General features: G+C 38.3%; 1 non-coding gene across 1 annotated transcript; it reads right to left on the bottom strand.

Annotated features, from left to right (window-relative positions):
* Nucleotides 1-12,836: 12,836 nt before the first annotated feature.
* LOC123834967 (U6 spliceosomal RNA) lies at nucleotides 12,837-12,943 on the bottom strand. The gene has a single exon (XR_006788542.1). It is a non-coding gene; the product is annotated as a U6 spliceosomal RNA (small nuclear RNA).
* Nucleotides 12,944-13,748: the final 805 nt, after the last annotated feature.

The raw sequence follows: 13,748 nt of genomic DNA, 5'->3' as shown, positions 1-13,748 counted from the left end.
AGCTGTTATGCAACAGCTCTTTCCTAAGTGCCTGTATGGTGCACAGACCCAGCCTAGTTGTATTATTTAAAATTTTTTAGGGGCACCTGGGTGGCTCAGTCGTTAAGCATCTTCCTTCAGCTCAGGTCATGATCCCAGTGTCCCGAGATCAAGCCCCGCATCGGGCTCCTTGCTCAGCGGGAAGCCTGCTTCTCCCTCTCCCACTCCCCCTGCTTGTGTTCCCTCTCTCACTGTGTGTCTCTCTCTGTCAAATAAATAAATAAAATCTTTAAAAAAGTAAAATAAAATAAATTTTTTAAAGGCAAAAATCATGCCATCCTTTTAAACATCTAACAGATTATTGCAAAAGAAGAAGGAGGTGGAGGAAGAAAGGAGGGAAGGAAGGAGGAGGAAGAAAGGAAAGAAGGAAAGAAGGGAGGGAGGGAGAGAGGGAGGAAAGGAAAGAAAGAAAGGAGGCAGGGAGGAAGAAAAGAAGGAAAGAAAATGAAATGATGTTTTCGGTTGTCTGAAAATAATACTGACACTACAATGTGAAAACAACCTCAGCCTTCTCATTGGAAATACAGAGGCTTAATTGCATGTTATAAAGCCATTTTTGATCCTGTGAAGCCTCAAAAAAAAAAAAAAGCCTGTAACTTATTATTTCTCTCTAAATAATTTATAGAAAGATTGACACACCAGGTATTTTAAATCCTAAATGTGTCATTTAAAAAAAAAAATGTAGACTGAGTATTTATCTAATACTCTTTTATCACTTAAAATATCTTAAGCTTTTAAATATCTACAAGGAAATATACAAAACAAAATAGTTAACATATCAAACTATAAATAGCATTTATAGCTCAACATGTTCCATGTCAATCATAACCAACAAAATAGCTTTTACTCCCCTAACAAGTTAGAAATGCATATGAGAACACCAAACTTTGAAAAACATAAATATATGCACTGCACAAAGTCTGACATCAGAGGATTCTCACAGGTTCATGATCTGACAAAAATTATTATTTTTCTCTGAAGGCATATTTTTGCAAAAAGCAAAACATGTATGGTTTCTCCCCTGCCATCCCCACCACCCACAATTTGGGTAGTTAGGTAGGAAGAAATCTGTTGTTTCATAAATTTCAAAAACAATGCTTTGGGTGAAACTCTAACTCCTTTATCACTTCTCTTCAAAATATTTCAAATTTTGAAAGTGCAGTCTAATTCATATAGTACCAAAAGTCTTGGTTAATACCTTTCAGCATTTCTATTTCTCTCTCATATTTTATCATATGAGCATATAAATTGGACGGGGGGAAAAGTCTATTCATTTGTTCATCACAGGATTACAATTCTACTGTGAGTAGTGATTCCCTTTTGAAGAGATACACTGTTGAAATTGGCAATATCTGTTGAGAAGAATCCTAAATCTTGGGGCTCCTGGGTGGCTCAGTCAGATAAGTGTCTGTCTTCAGCTCAGGTCATGAACCCAGGGTCCTGGGATTGAGCCCCCACATCAGCCTCCTTGCTCAATGGAGAACCTGCTTCCGCCTCTGCTTGTGCTCTCTCACCCTCTCTGTCAAATAAATAAATAAATAAATAAACCTAAAAAAGAAAGAAAGAAAGAAAGAAAGAAAGAAAGAAAGAAAGAAAGAAAGAAAGAAAGAAAGAAAGAAAGAAAGAAAGAATCCTAAATCTTGTGCAGGCCCATTTTATGAAATAAATGTTCACCACCCAAATATAATAATCAAAGTAGTGCATCCCTTCCTCTAAAAAAAAGTGAATTCTGTAGTTGTGGGTGAAGAATAAATTCAAGTCACATTATTTCAACTATTATTTCAGGAGGGGGAAAGCATATTTCACAGCCTAAAGATGTCATTATAAAATATGTTGCTGTGCAACTAATTTAAGTTTCTTACTTTAAGATATACATGTTATGATCATGAAATAATTAAAAATGTCTTCCTTTATACCTAAATCCTACAAGCATATGTGCCCTCTTGAACTTATAAATCTGTTCTTGAGAGAATATTAATAAAACTAGCAAAACTTGCAAGGCACTTGTGTGCCAGATACTGTGCTCATCCTTACACAACTCATTTCAACTTCGTACAATAAGTGGAAATAATTGCCCATGTATTACAGAATCGTTACCCACATACTACAGAGACGCCCATATATTTGAGGCACAGGGAGGTGAAGTACCTGACCCAAGATCATATAGTATGCAAAGACACCACTGAGGCAGTTCGTATCTGGGTGAGAGAAAAGACATAACCTTCTAAGTAGCCCTGCAGGCAACTAGACTTTTCTAGCTTCAACATCCTTAGGACGGGATATAGACCTTGCCATGAAAGAAAGAGGGAGGGTCAGAAAGAGACGGCCAGTGAAATCAGAGTGAGGGAAAACTAGCCTCCTGGTCAGCCAGATGGCCTGAAAACCACCCTTCTTTATTTAACATTTTTTTGCAACTATACTCTACCCCCACGATGGGGCTCGAACTCATGACCCAGAGACCAAGAGTCTACCAACTGAGCCAGCCAGGCACCCTTCTTAAAAGGAAATGATCATAGAGCTTGCAGTCCTCCCTCCATGATTTAAGAGCCCCCACTTCTCCAACCCTGGGGAAACGCTGAGTGAAGAGAAGCTGCACCATGGGTCATCAAAATAGAGATGAAGACTGAAAGACTGGCCCAGCTGGGTATGAAACCCAAAGGGAGAGGGAGGCAGAAGCTGGAGCAGAATAGTGGATGCCCAGAGTGAGAACTGCATGACAGAGACATTCTGTAAAGGGATCAAACCCATTCAACAAAGGAAAGAAGAGGCAACCAAACTTGCAATGGTTTTCACTGAGAGCAACAAACCCTCGCTCCCTGAACATTCGTCTAAAGGGGTACAAGGCTATCCTACCTGTCCTCCAGAACCACAGATGAGCAGATGAGGACCAAAGGAACCAGGGGGATATGACTACAGCAGATTTGAGAGAGCAGAAGGCACAGCTCAGTCACCATCAGGAACGTTTACCCGTTCCCCGTGCCAGAACCCGGTAATGTGGTCAGAGAAAGGGCTGCCCTGGCACAGTCCACAACTAATTGCAACATTTCATTTCATATTTAGTAAAGAGTTGAGAGTTTTTCCACAGAGCCATCAGAGTGTTCTCCAGACAATCTGTTTTTAATTACAAGCTTAAGAACCTTAATAGGAGTTTGTCATGTTCTAATAGCTAAATACAGCCGGATCCTAACAAGACACTGGACACTGGACAGATGTGCAGACAGAGATAACATGACCCGGTTTGCCTATTTCTCCCAGACAGATGGGGAAGGATGAAAGAGACCAAACAGTGCCAAGACCCTTGTGGATGCCTTGTAGAGTAAATTACCAAGTTCATTTCTTCAGTTTATTCTCCACTGAGTATCAGAGTACTTGATATGTGCTATAAGATATAGGCATAATAGGATGAGGCTGCTGATTCCAAATAAGGAAACCATTTGTTCAATATTGACTGGACTTAACATTTTTTGAGCACTTTCCTTTTCCCATCTCCATCCCGTCTTTTTTTCTTCTTCTTCACTTTTCTCTTTGCCAGGCCCTTTTGTTTTTCTTACCCCTAAGGATCTCTCTCCTCTTTGATGCAGTTTATATCAGCCTGACAACCTCCCTCCCTGCTCACCTGTGTCAATTAAAATCTAAATTTTAAAATTGAGTGATGCTATGTGGTCCATTAGAATAAAACCTGTGTCTTTCTCTCTCTTCTCTGAAACTCTTTAAACTACTTTTTGGTTTATAATTTATAGTTTTTAAAAGCTCTAAATATATGTGGGAAAGTATTTCAGCTTTTCTTTCCAATTCAAATGTACATAGTGAGGTATTTAGTATATGCCCTGAACACAAGTTAGCTAATTTGAAAATCTGTTTGAACCCTATCCAACTATAGCAGAAGAAATTACAACATAAAGCATCTTTCCTGCTATACAAAGCCTTCTGTTTTAGGAAAAGCTAACTGATAGAAGTTAATACAAATAAAAAGCATCATTGCTTTAAAATTCATTGTATTTGCATTCGACTCCCATGTAGCCCTCATTATCTCCTTGTAGTTGGTGCCTATAGCCCTGTACTCATTTTTCCAATTTTCATGAAGGTATTTTTATTTCTTTCAACTACATATGTTCCCAATATTTCAGTTGCCTCTACCTTTTTTCCAACAAAGGGCCAAAAGTCATAGTTTTGCTTTGTTATTTTTGCTACAATCAACATTATAGTTAATGTCCTTTGTCTAAATTGTTCTTCATTATCCTCTATGTCTTTGTGATTGTGGTTTTTATATTTTTTATATTATTATATTATATCATTATATTTTTCCTAGTATTGCATCTCCAGTCTCTTGAATACCTAATGTGTTGATATTATTTTCTGAGACTCATTATTTCTAGCACTCTACCCAGAGTAAACAATGTATATTCCATTATTTTCTAAATTGCCTTTACACTATTTTAGGAAACTTTGGATAATCAGATAACTATAATGCATGACTCTGAATTTCTTCTTTGATTGACCAGGGCCAATCAGTATAAATACAGAAACTGTACACACATGAGTGGAAAATAAATTATTTCAGATTATATGTTTTTAAATTCTAAGAGAAATGAGTCAAAATATATGTTTAAATATAAAAGCCAAAAAGTCATGATTTTCCTACTTAAATAGCATTTTAAATATAAAACTTGGAGAATTTGGAATTCTTATGAAATGAATCTTAAATTTCCATCTTCTTCATTATTGTATTTTATCGTACTGCTTTCAGAGTAGAAACAGCCAACCAGGAATGGAATTTATAAAAAAAAAAAATTATTCTTTGTGGTTATTATTTTGATTTCTTTCCTAGGTGGGTCAGGAAAAAAAGAAATGGAAAATATTTTAGGAATTAAATGTAATCTATATATACCATTTGAATAATAAAATCATGTATCAAGCAGATATAATACTCCTTTTGTATGTTTAAAAAATTTTAGATGTAACATCTGGTATTTTTACATGGCCTTGATAGTCAAACCATAAAACATAAAAATTTTAAGTAATTTCTGCCCATTTTTAGAAGGGAAAGTGGAATGAAGGGAGAAATCATAATCATGAATAAAAGAAAGTTTGTGTAAGGTGATTTGTAATTATCTAACCTGGAATCAGGACAAAATCCTAAATCTTACCACCTATTCTTGTCGAAAAGTTCATAGGAATGTACTCATTAATTAAAAATTACTGGTTTATATATAATTTTAATATCATACTAAAAATTAAACTCCAGTTGTATCCAAGAGGAAAACCTAGCAAAAAAAGTATTTATTGGTAGCCACAAGGATCACAAAAAAGGTGGTGCTCAATCTGATTTTATTAAATGTGTATTTTCCTGCTCCAACTCCAGAAAGACTACAGCCAGCATCCTACAGCAGCCTCAAGTATGCTCTTTGAACTACGGCAAAAGTCACACTTCCAACACACGCCAGACCACAGTTCCAAAACCAAAACCTGAAGGCAGTCGCAGTTGACTACAGTAAATTCAAAGGTGCTGAGGAAAGAGGGTGAGAGATCCATGTTACAAAATATAAGCAACCTCCCTCAACTAGAACCAGCATCTCGACAACAGCTTGGCTCTCAAAACTGTAGAAATGATTAGATTAAAGTTATTGATTCCCAGAGCAAACATGTCTACCATTAGGAGGCTAATGTTTCACTGAGAAACAGTTTATTTTCTACTTGAAGTTGTTTTTGACAAATGCCATGATATAATGGATTATCTGAGCACATGGATGCTTATTTATTTGGATAGAGGAGGCCCTGAAACACAGCTAGTTAGATACTGTAATATGTAATATTTTAAATACTCAGCTAATGTTAGAAGTAATTAAGATAGCTCCATGTCTCTAGAGGAGATTTCAGAGAAACAATCTTTCTAGGCAAGCTTAAGGAGTCAGGAATCTGTTTTGAACAGGCATTGTTAGGTGTTCTGAATACAGAGACGTCACCCTCCTGCTGTTTGAAATGGCATCAACTGGAAAACCTGCGAAAGAAGTTGCCAATGCTACCCAAAGTGGCCAGCATACTGGTGAAAGGCTGGCCGTGAGCCAAAAACTTTTAAAGTCACATACACCCAATTTCTAATGATACTGGGGTCTTTTTCTAATTATTATGGCAAGTTTAACATATAAATAATTATGGGAACCATTTCCATGAACTCCGCACACAGCATTTTCATTCCTGGAATTGGAAATAGCTATGACTACAACCTCTTACCCCTATCTTTAAAATTCAGATTCTTGGAGTGGTTGCCAAATCCCATGGTTAGGCTCACAGAGTGAGAAATAAAATATACAAACTGAAAGTAATCAGTGAGAGGAAGGTGCACTTTTAGACTTTGTTTTAACCTGCCTATGGGTGAATTCTTATTTTTCATATTATTTTAAATGAAGACCTCACAAGAACAATTTTTCCATCTATTTCTTTTTCTTTCATGGGAAATAATAACAAACCAAGGTATGTAAATGACATTCGTCTCTTATACATGTTTCTATATAAAATGAATCTCTATGATTTAATGATTTTAATGATTTTTGTTTAAATTAAAACATTAATGAGCTATTTAACAAAGAGTGGAGTCTAAATGAAGACTTGCTATTGATACTATAAAAAAAAAGAAAACAAGCCTGGGGCGATTGGGTGGTTCAGTCGTTAAGCGTCTGCCTTTGGCTCAGGTCCTGATCCCAGTGTCCTGGGATCAAGCCCAGCATCCAGCCCCTCATGGGGCTCCCTGCTCCGCGGGAGATCTGCTTCTCCCTCTCCCACTCCCCCTGCTTTTGTTCCCCCTCTCGATGTGTCTCTCTCTGTCAAATAAAATCTTAAAAAAAAAAAAAAAAAAGACCGCATGCTTGCAAGACTTTTAAATTGATAAAGGTATAAATTCATACATTATCCTTCTGTATCAGGGATGCTCAAAAGAGGAATGCATTTGAAAATGTTAAAAAAGTATGGAAGAGTGGTAAGATTCATGATGCCATGAGGGAAACCCAAAAGGACAATTAGTAGTTCACTCCCATTATAGGGAGATGAAATGGATGGATGAGGAAAATTCTTGATAGAAGTGAGAAATCAGAAAGTCAGAGGGCCAGAGGGCGGGTTAAAGGCTTTATTTACTTCGCCACTATTACCTATTACCAAAAAATACTGTCGGTGCCACCAACGCAAAGATACATGTAGCAAAGTCCACAAAACATTTCCTATTTTACAGGTATCTGTATGATCTACAGACTCCGACATATTCTCTCAAAAGCATTATTTTCTAAAAAGAAGAGGTTTAACCGTGATTGGCCTTTATTTTTATTACCATATTCACCTTGTTTCCCCCAAATTTACATCTTTTTGCCAGACATACTAAATCTCTTTTCCAGGCTTACTAAATCTCTTTCGTGCTAATGTACTCACTTCCTACAATTTGCACTACATTACCCCAAATTTGTCCTCACTCCGCAGAAGTGCTTTATGAAGACTCTCATTGTTTGCCAAGAAATTAACTCTCAAGAACAGGCAGAGGTTCCTATACAAGTGCTAATGAGCACTTGGCTCCCACACAGCAGCCACTGCGGCCCCCACACAACAGTGTTAAGTATTTAACACCTTTTGGGAAGCCTCCTGGGTTGAGGACAAAGCCCTCAAAGGAGGATGTTCTAATTCCCAGCCCCACCGGTTCTCAAACTCTGGCCTGTTTGGCAGATCTCAGAATCATGCAAGGCATTTCCTAAAATAAAGATCCTGATGCTGTGGGGCTGGGATGAGGCCCAGGAACCTGCATTTTTGTTAGTCCATTTCCCCGCCCCCCCATTTGTAGTTCTAATGCAGCTGGTTCATGGATAAGGTTTACTGTGGGTTATCCCAGTTTCTGCTTGCAGTCCAGACGTGATTATTAACAGGACCCCCCATTTATTCTCTAAATATCCTTGTTAGATAGAGTGTATCATCACCAACACTGGACCCAGGATGATAGAGTCACTCACATGGGCCACATTTTGAACAGCCCTATTCTAGACTGTCTTTAAGGACAGGAAGTGGTCCTTACTGATCTCCAGATCACTCTATCACAATTGCACACATTCATTTGACAACTATTTTGGAATGCCTACTATCTGCCAGGTGTTGACCTAGGTGCCAGGACACAGTAGCAACTAAGGCATGTAGACTCTATTCTGTAAGGGTGGGGAGTCAGGTAATAAACAGGGAAGCAATACATATACAAAAACAACTGCAGGTAGAAAATGCTAGGACAAAACTGAGACAGGAATGGACTTAGGAAATGCCTGTGGGTAGGGAGCAAAACAGTGTGGTCAGGCAGGGAAGGCCTGGCTGAAGAGGTGACAAGGGCAAAGAACCAGAAGCATTAAGTTCCTGATGCACATGAGAAACAGAACATGAACGTCAGTCAGTGTGGCTGATGGTAGAGTGGGCTACTATGAGGTCAGAAAAATAATCATCATAATGACATAATAAGCCAGGTACAGTTGTGCACTCTTCACATGCATTAGTTCATTTCATGTTTATAGTAACTCCATGAAGAAAGTACTATTCTTCCCATTGTACAGATGAGGAAACAGAAACCTGGAGATTTAAGTAACTTGACCAAAGACCCACAAGTAGCAGGTGACGGAGCCAAGATTCAAAGCCAGGCAATCTGGTTCCAAAGTCCATTCTCTCAAACCATCTCTCAATGATGACAATAATAATTGTAGTAGTGATTATAATAATAATAATATCAGCTAATCTTCTATGAGTGTTCACTATTACACTCTTTTCAGGTATCCTCTTCATCTCATTCTTACAAAGACTTTGGGGATAGACACTATTATTTTCCCTATTTTACTTATGAGAAAAACTGAATCACAAAGAGGGGTTTATAACTTGCACATGGTTACAAGTCAGCAAGGGTTAGAGCAGGAATAGATTGCCTTGAATCTTGCAAATCATGAAAGGTCCTATTGAATTAGAAAACTTTGGCCTTTTTCTATACATACGGTTTTGCTCTTAAACTAAAGAGTCCAAATGATTTTCCAGTAATGTTCCTGGCTTTAATGTAAAGTGGACTTTGAGTATTAACTTTGGAATCCCTTCAGAACCACTCAGGTCTCTTTTCAACATCGAAATTCTTTTCTCCTAAATTATCACACTTTATGGGCCTCCCTACATATCACTGGCACATTTTCACATTTCTATGCCTTCTAACTGTGCTTTTGCTTTCCTTTTGCCACTTAACTATGGATGGTTTGTGTCACTTCCTTTACATTTACTAAGACCATGTCTTTAGGATTCTACATTTTAAATTAATTATTTTTTGAAATCTTGTCTTCTGCCAAAGGTACAAGAGGTCCAGTTCTTACGTCTCCATGTACGCAGCAGTGGAGGACACCTAGCTGTGCGTCTCTAGTACGAGGCATGGCACAAGAAGCATCCCTGAACTTATGTGCATGATTTGCTCAGCCCACAAAGCTCATCCCCACACTCCCACACCATCATCACAAAGCACACCGTTTTCTCCTAACAAAAACCACTTTAGGTTATTATTCTGTACTTACTTTTCCCTTTTAAAGTTGTCCTTAAAATCATTCTAAAATGAACATCACATGCATAAAATGCTGGGGCCAAGGCAGCGAGCCCTCCACCCTTGAAGGAAGAGCTGTGAAAATGGATGGAAAGTAAAGTAGAGAATTGGTCTACGTGAGCTAATTCCAGAATTGTTGCAGAGCTGATGATTTTCTAAAGCTATTTGCTCCAAAAACATATCCCATGGTCTCTTTAGCTTCCTCATTATTGTTTCACAAATAATAATAAATCTGAAGCACAGAGAGGTTAAGTGACTTGCTCAAAGCCACACAAATCAAATGGTAAACACTGGAAATAATCAAAGAAATGGAATAGATGAGCAGGACACCAAGCTTCATAAGGCAAAGAGATGGCAATCTGGAAGTCTGTATCAAATCACACAAACGTGGGTGGAAATACAACCAGAAAACAATTCCAAAAAACAAAGCAGAAGCAGACCATACTTAATCTAATCAAAATCTAGCAAGTGTGTTGGAGAAATCATCCAGCTTTAGATTTTCAAAAAACTTTAGTTGTCAAATTAGATGGAAGATGAAAGAAGAAATTGCCTTTTGCTGAGACCTACTGCTAAATTTGGTCAATTTTGTTGTTTATCAGTGCATAAAGTCCTTGCACTTACCATTTGACAAATCTGAAGAAAAAAACACTTGCTGCAATCAGGTGAAGTAGGTTATTAATGGTTCTGAACAGATACACAGGATTGCCTCATCCTGAGGCAATTAAGGCTGGGAAGAAAGCGTGTTTAAAATCTCTGAGGACTGACTATCATGGAACAGGTGGTCCTCTACAATTGTCATTGTTTGTATAATTCTGAATTGTTCAGTATATTTCTTCTTTTAACAAATCACTCATGAATTCAGAGGTCTTCCTTTCTTTTTAACCCCAGCTCAACAACAACAATAAAAATCACCCAAAGGAAGCTGAAGATTTTAGAAAGGAAAAATTGAAGCCAAAAATAACTAGCGTCATAACACTTCATACTATCAAACTTGGATGAAAACAGATACAAACCAGTGAAAATGAAAACATAAATCAAATAAAACCAAAACTTTCAGGTGACTTTTGCAAGCTGAATCCCTAAATCACTTTGACCTTAACAACTCAGTCTAATATTACTTGCCTGTCAAAACTGTAAAGCAAAGCACTTGTAAATTACTGAGGTCAAAGTCCTGGGGAAGGAAAACTTACTGTTTCCAAATACAAAGATATAGGTAAACAAAATTCAATTCGATGTCCAAGTTACTAATTAAAATGTCTTTTCCTCCAGGAATCTATCATCAGCCACATCCCCTCCACACACATATGCACACTAACTAGCACAGCATTAGATCAGATCATCCTAAGTGATCTCTCAAAGTGTCCTGCAATCCCTTAGCCTAGCAGAAGTCACACATTATTGCCATTCCTTGTATAACTTACTGTCTTTCCTTCTATCAGAGTATACTCAGCCTCAAGTAGCAGAATACCAAATAAATTACATAAACAATAAACATATTTATTCTCTCCTTATCATGAAGATGGGAGATGGAGTGGACCAACATGGCCATCAGAGGACTAATTTCTTTCTCTCCTTCCTTTCTGTCCACCCTCAGCTCATCAACTACTCCCCTCATGGTCACAAGATGGTTACAGCATCTCTCCAGACAGACCTAGGATGGAACCCTGATTCAGTCAGTTACATACTGAGTGGATAATTTGTGTCCTGGCATGTCTGTGGAAATTCCATCTTACACCTGCTATCTGGGCATAACTCTTTCTAGTATCTCCTTTCATGTCCAAAAGTGTCTCTGTTTGGATGAGAAATTATAGGATCATTCTCTTGAATGTTCTGAGCAAGTTTCTCCAGTCCTTGAGCCCCAACTTACTTTATAAATGAAGATGACACCTCTTGAATTAAGTACATGTGAATGAGAAAGAATTACATGAGATAGCTTATGTAAAGTGCCCAACATCTGGTTGATTCTGAATGGAGAACAGCTCTTTAGATAAGCTGCCTTGATGTTGAAGATGAACTGGAACATGGAAAGTTAGGTAGTTAGAGAAGAACATTAAAATTATTCAAGTGGCAAGAAACAAAGGAGTAAAAAGAAGAAAGAAATTAGGAGCAAGCTGCAATTGGAGGACTTAAAGACAAGTTGGCCAAAAGGGGAAGAAGTGTGAAAAGAAAACTCCTTGATTGTGAACATAAAGGACTGATAACTGGTGATCCTATTAAACAAAATATGAAATAGACTTGAAGGAGGGGGAAAAAGACAGACAGAGGAGACATTCAGCTCTACTTTGGTCCTGTCCAGGTTGACAAGCCATGTGTTAAGAAATTCATATCTCAGGAGGGGGGGGATGGGTCAAAAAGTTGATGGGGATTAAGGAGTGCACTTGTGATGAGTACTGGGCCATGTATGGGATTGCTGAATCACTATATTGTACACCTGAAACCAATATTACACTGTATGTTAACTAACTGGAATTTAAATAAAAATTTTTTGAAGGGGTGCCTGGGTGGCTCAGTCAGTTAAATGTCTGCCTTCGGCTCAGGTCATGATCCTGAAGTCCTGGGATCTAGCCCCACATTGGGCTTGGTGGGGAGCCTGCTTCTCCCTCTCCCTCTGCCCTTCCTCCCTGCTTGTGTTCTCTCTCTCTCTCAAATAAATAAATAAAGTCTTTAAAAAATTTTTTTTCAAAGAAAGAAGAGAGATTAAAAAAAATACACATCTCTGCTAGGAAACTGGAAATGGCGCCCAGGGAGTAAAACGGAGCCTGAGGCTGGAGAGAGGTACTTAAGAGTTATCCACATGTGGGGCACCTGGCTGGCTCAGTTAGTAGAGCATACGAGTCTTGATCTTGGGGTTGTAAGTTTGAGCCCCATGTTGTGTGTAGAGAATTCTTTAAAAAATAAAATTTAAAAGAAGTTACCCACAAGCAATTTTTTTAAACATGATCATCAGTTATTTTTTTAAGATTTTATTTATTTATTTGTCAGAGAGCACAAGCAGGGGGAGAGGCAGGCAGAGGGAGAGGGAGAAGCAGGCTTCGCACTGAGCAAGAAGCCCCACGTGGGACTCAATCCCAGGACCCTGGGATCATGACCTGAGCCAAAAGAAGACACTTAACCAACTGAGCCACCCAAGCATCCCCACCAGTAATTTTTTTAAGGTTTTATTTAAATCCTAGTTAGTTAACATATAGTACAATGTTGGTTTCAGGAGTAGAATTTTAAAAATAGAGAACGCTTCACAAATCTGCGTGTCATGCTTGCACAGTGGCCATGCTAATCTTCTCTGTATCGTTCCAGTTTTAGTATCTGGGCTGCCGCAGCAAGCACATCCACCTGCAATTTCAGAAGCTCAGAAAGATATTGTTGAAGCAGAGAGTATAAAGAAAGAAGAAAAGTAGACCAAGGACAGAAATTTGATGGGGAACTTATATTTAATTTTTTAATTTTTTTATTGTTATGTTAATCCCCATACATTACATCATTAGTTTTTGATGTCGTGTTCCATGATTCATTGTTTATGCATAAAACCCAGTGCTCCATGCAGAACGTGCCCTCTTTAATACCTATCACCGGGCTAACCCATCCTCCCACCCCCACCCCCAGAACCCTCAGTTTGTTTTTCAGAGTCCATCGTCTCTCATGGTTCGTCTACCCCCCCGATTTCCCCCTTCATTCTTCCCCTCCTGCTATCTTCTTCTTTTTTTTTTCTTAACGTATATTGCATTATTTGTTTCATACGTACAGATCTGAGATTCAACAGTCTTGCACAATTCACAGCGCTTACCAGAGCACATACCCTCCCCAGTGTCCATCATCCAGTCACCCCATCCCTCCCACCCCACTCCAGCAACCCTCAGTTTGTTGCCTGAGATTAAGAACTCCTCATATCAGTGAGGTCATATGATACATGTCTTTCTCTGTTTGAGATGGGGAACTTATATTTAAAGTTGGGAGTTAAAGCTTGGTTTTTGTGACAAATTAAAAAGATATTTCAGTTCCAAAGACCTGTTGCTGGGGGAAAAAGGCTGGTTCAAGACTCAGAAAACCATCTAATCTGGATGTATGAATTCATTATGCCTTCAACTCTACTTCATTCAACATAAATCTCCAATCACATAGAGTTTATGTCAAG

The sequence above is a fragment of the Mirounga angustirostris genome, unplaced genomic scaffold (genome assembly GCF_029215605.1).
Source record: "Mirounga angustirostris isolate CCGP_5_RB_7025 unplaced genomic scaffold, mMirAng1.0.hap1 SCAF_1, whole genome shotgun sequence".
Classification (NCBI taxonomy): Eukaryota; Metazoa; Chordata; class Mammalia; order Carnivora; family Phocidae; genus Mirounga; species Mirounga angustirostris.
Note: the sequence above shows the minus strand (reverse complement) of the source record. Positions and strands in the feature narration are given on the sequence as shown.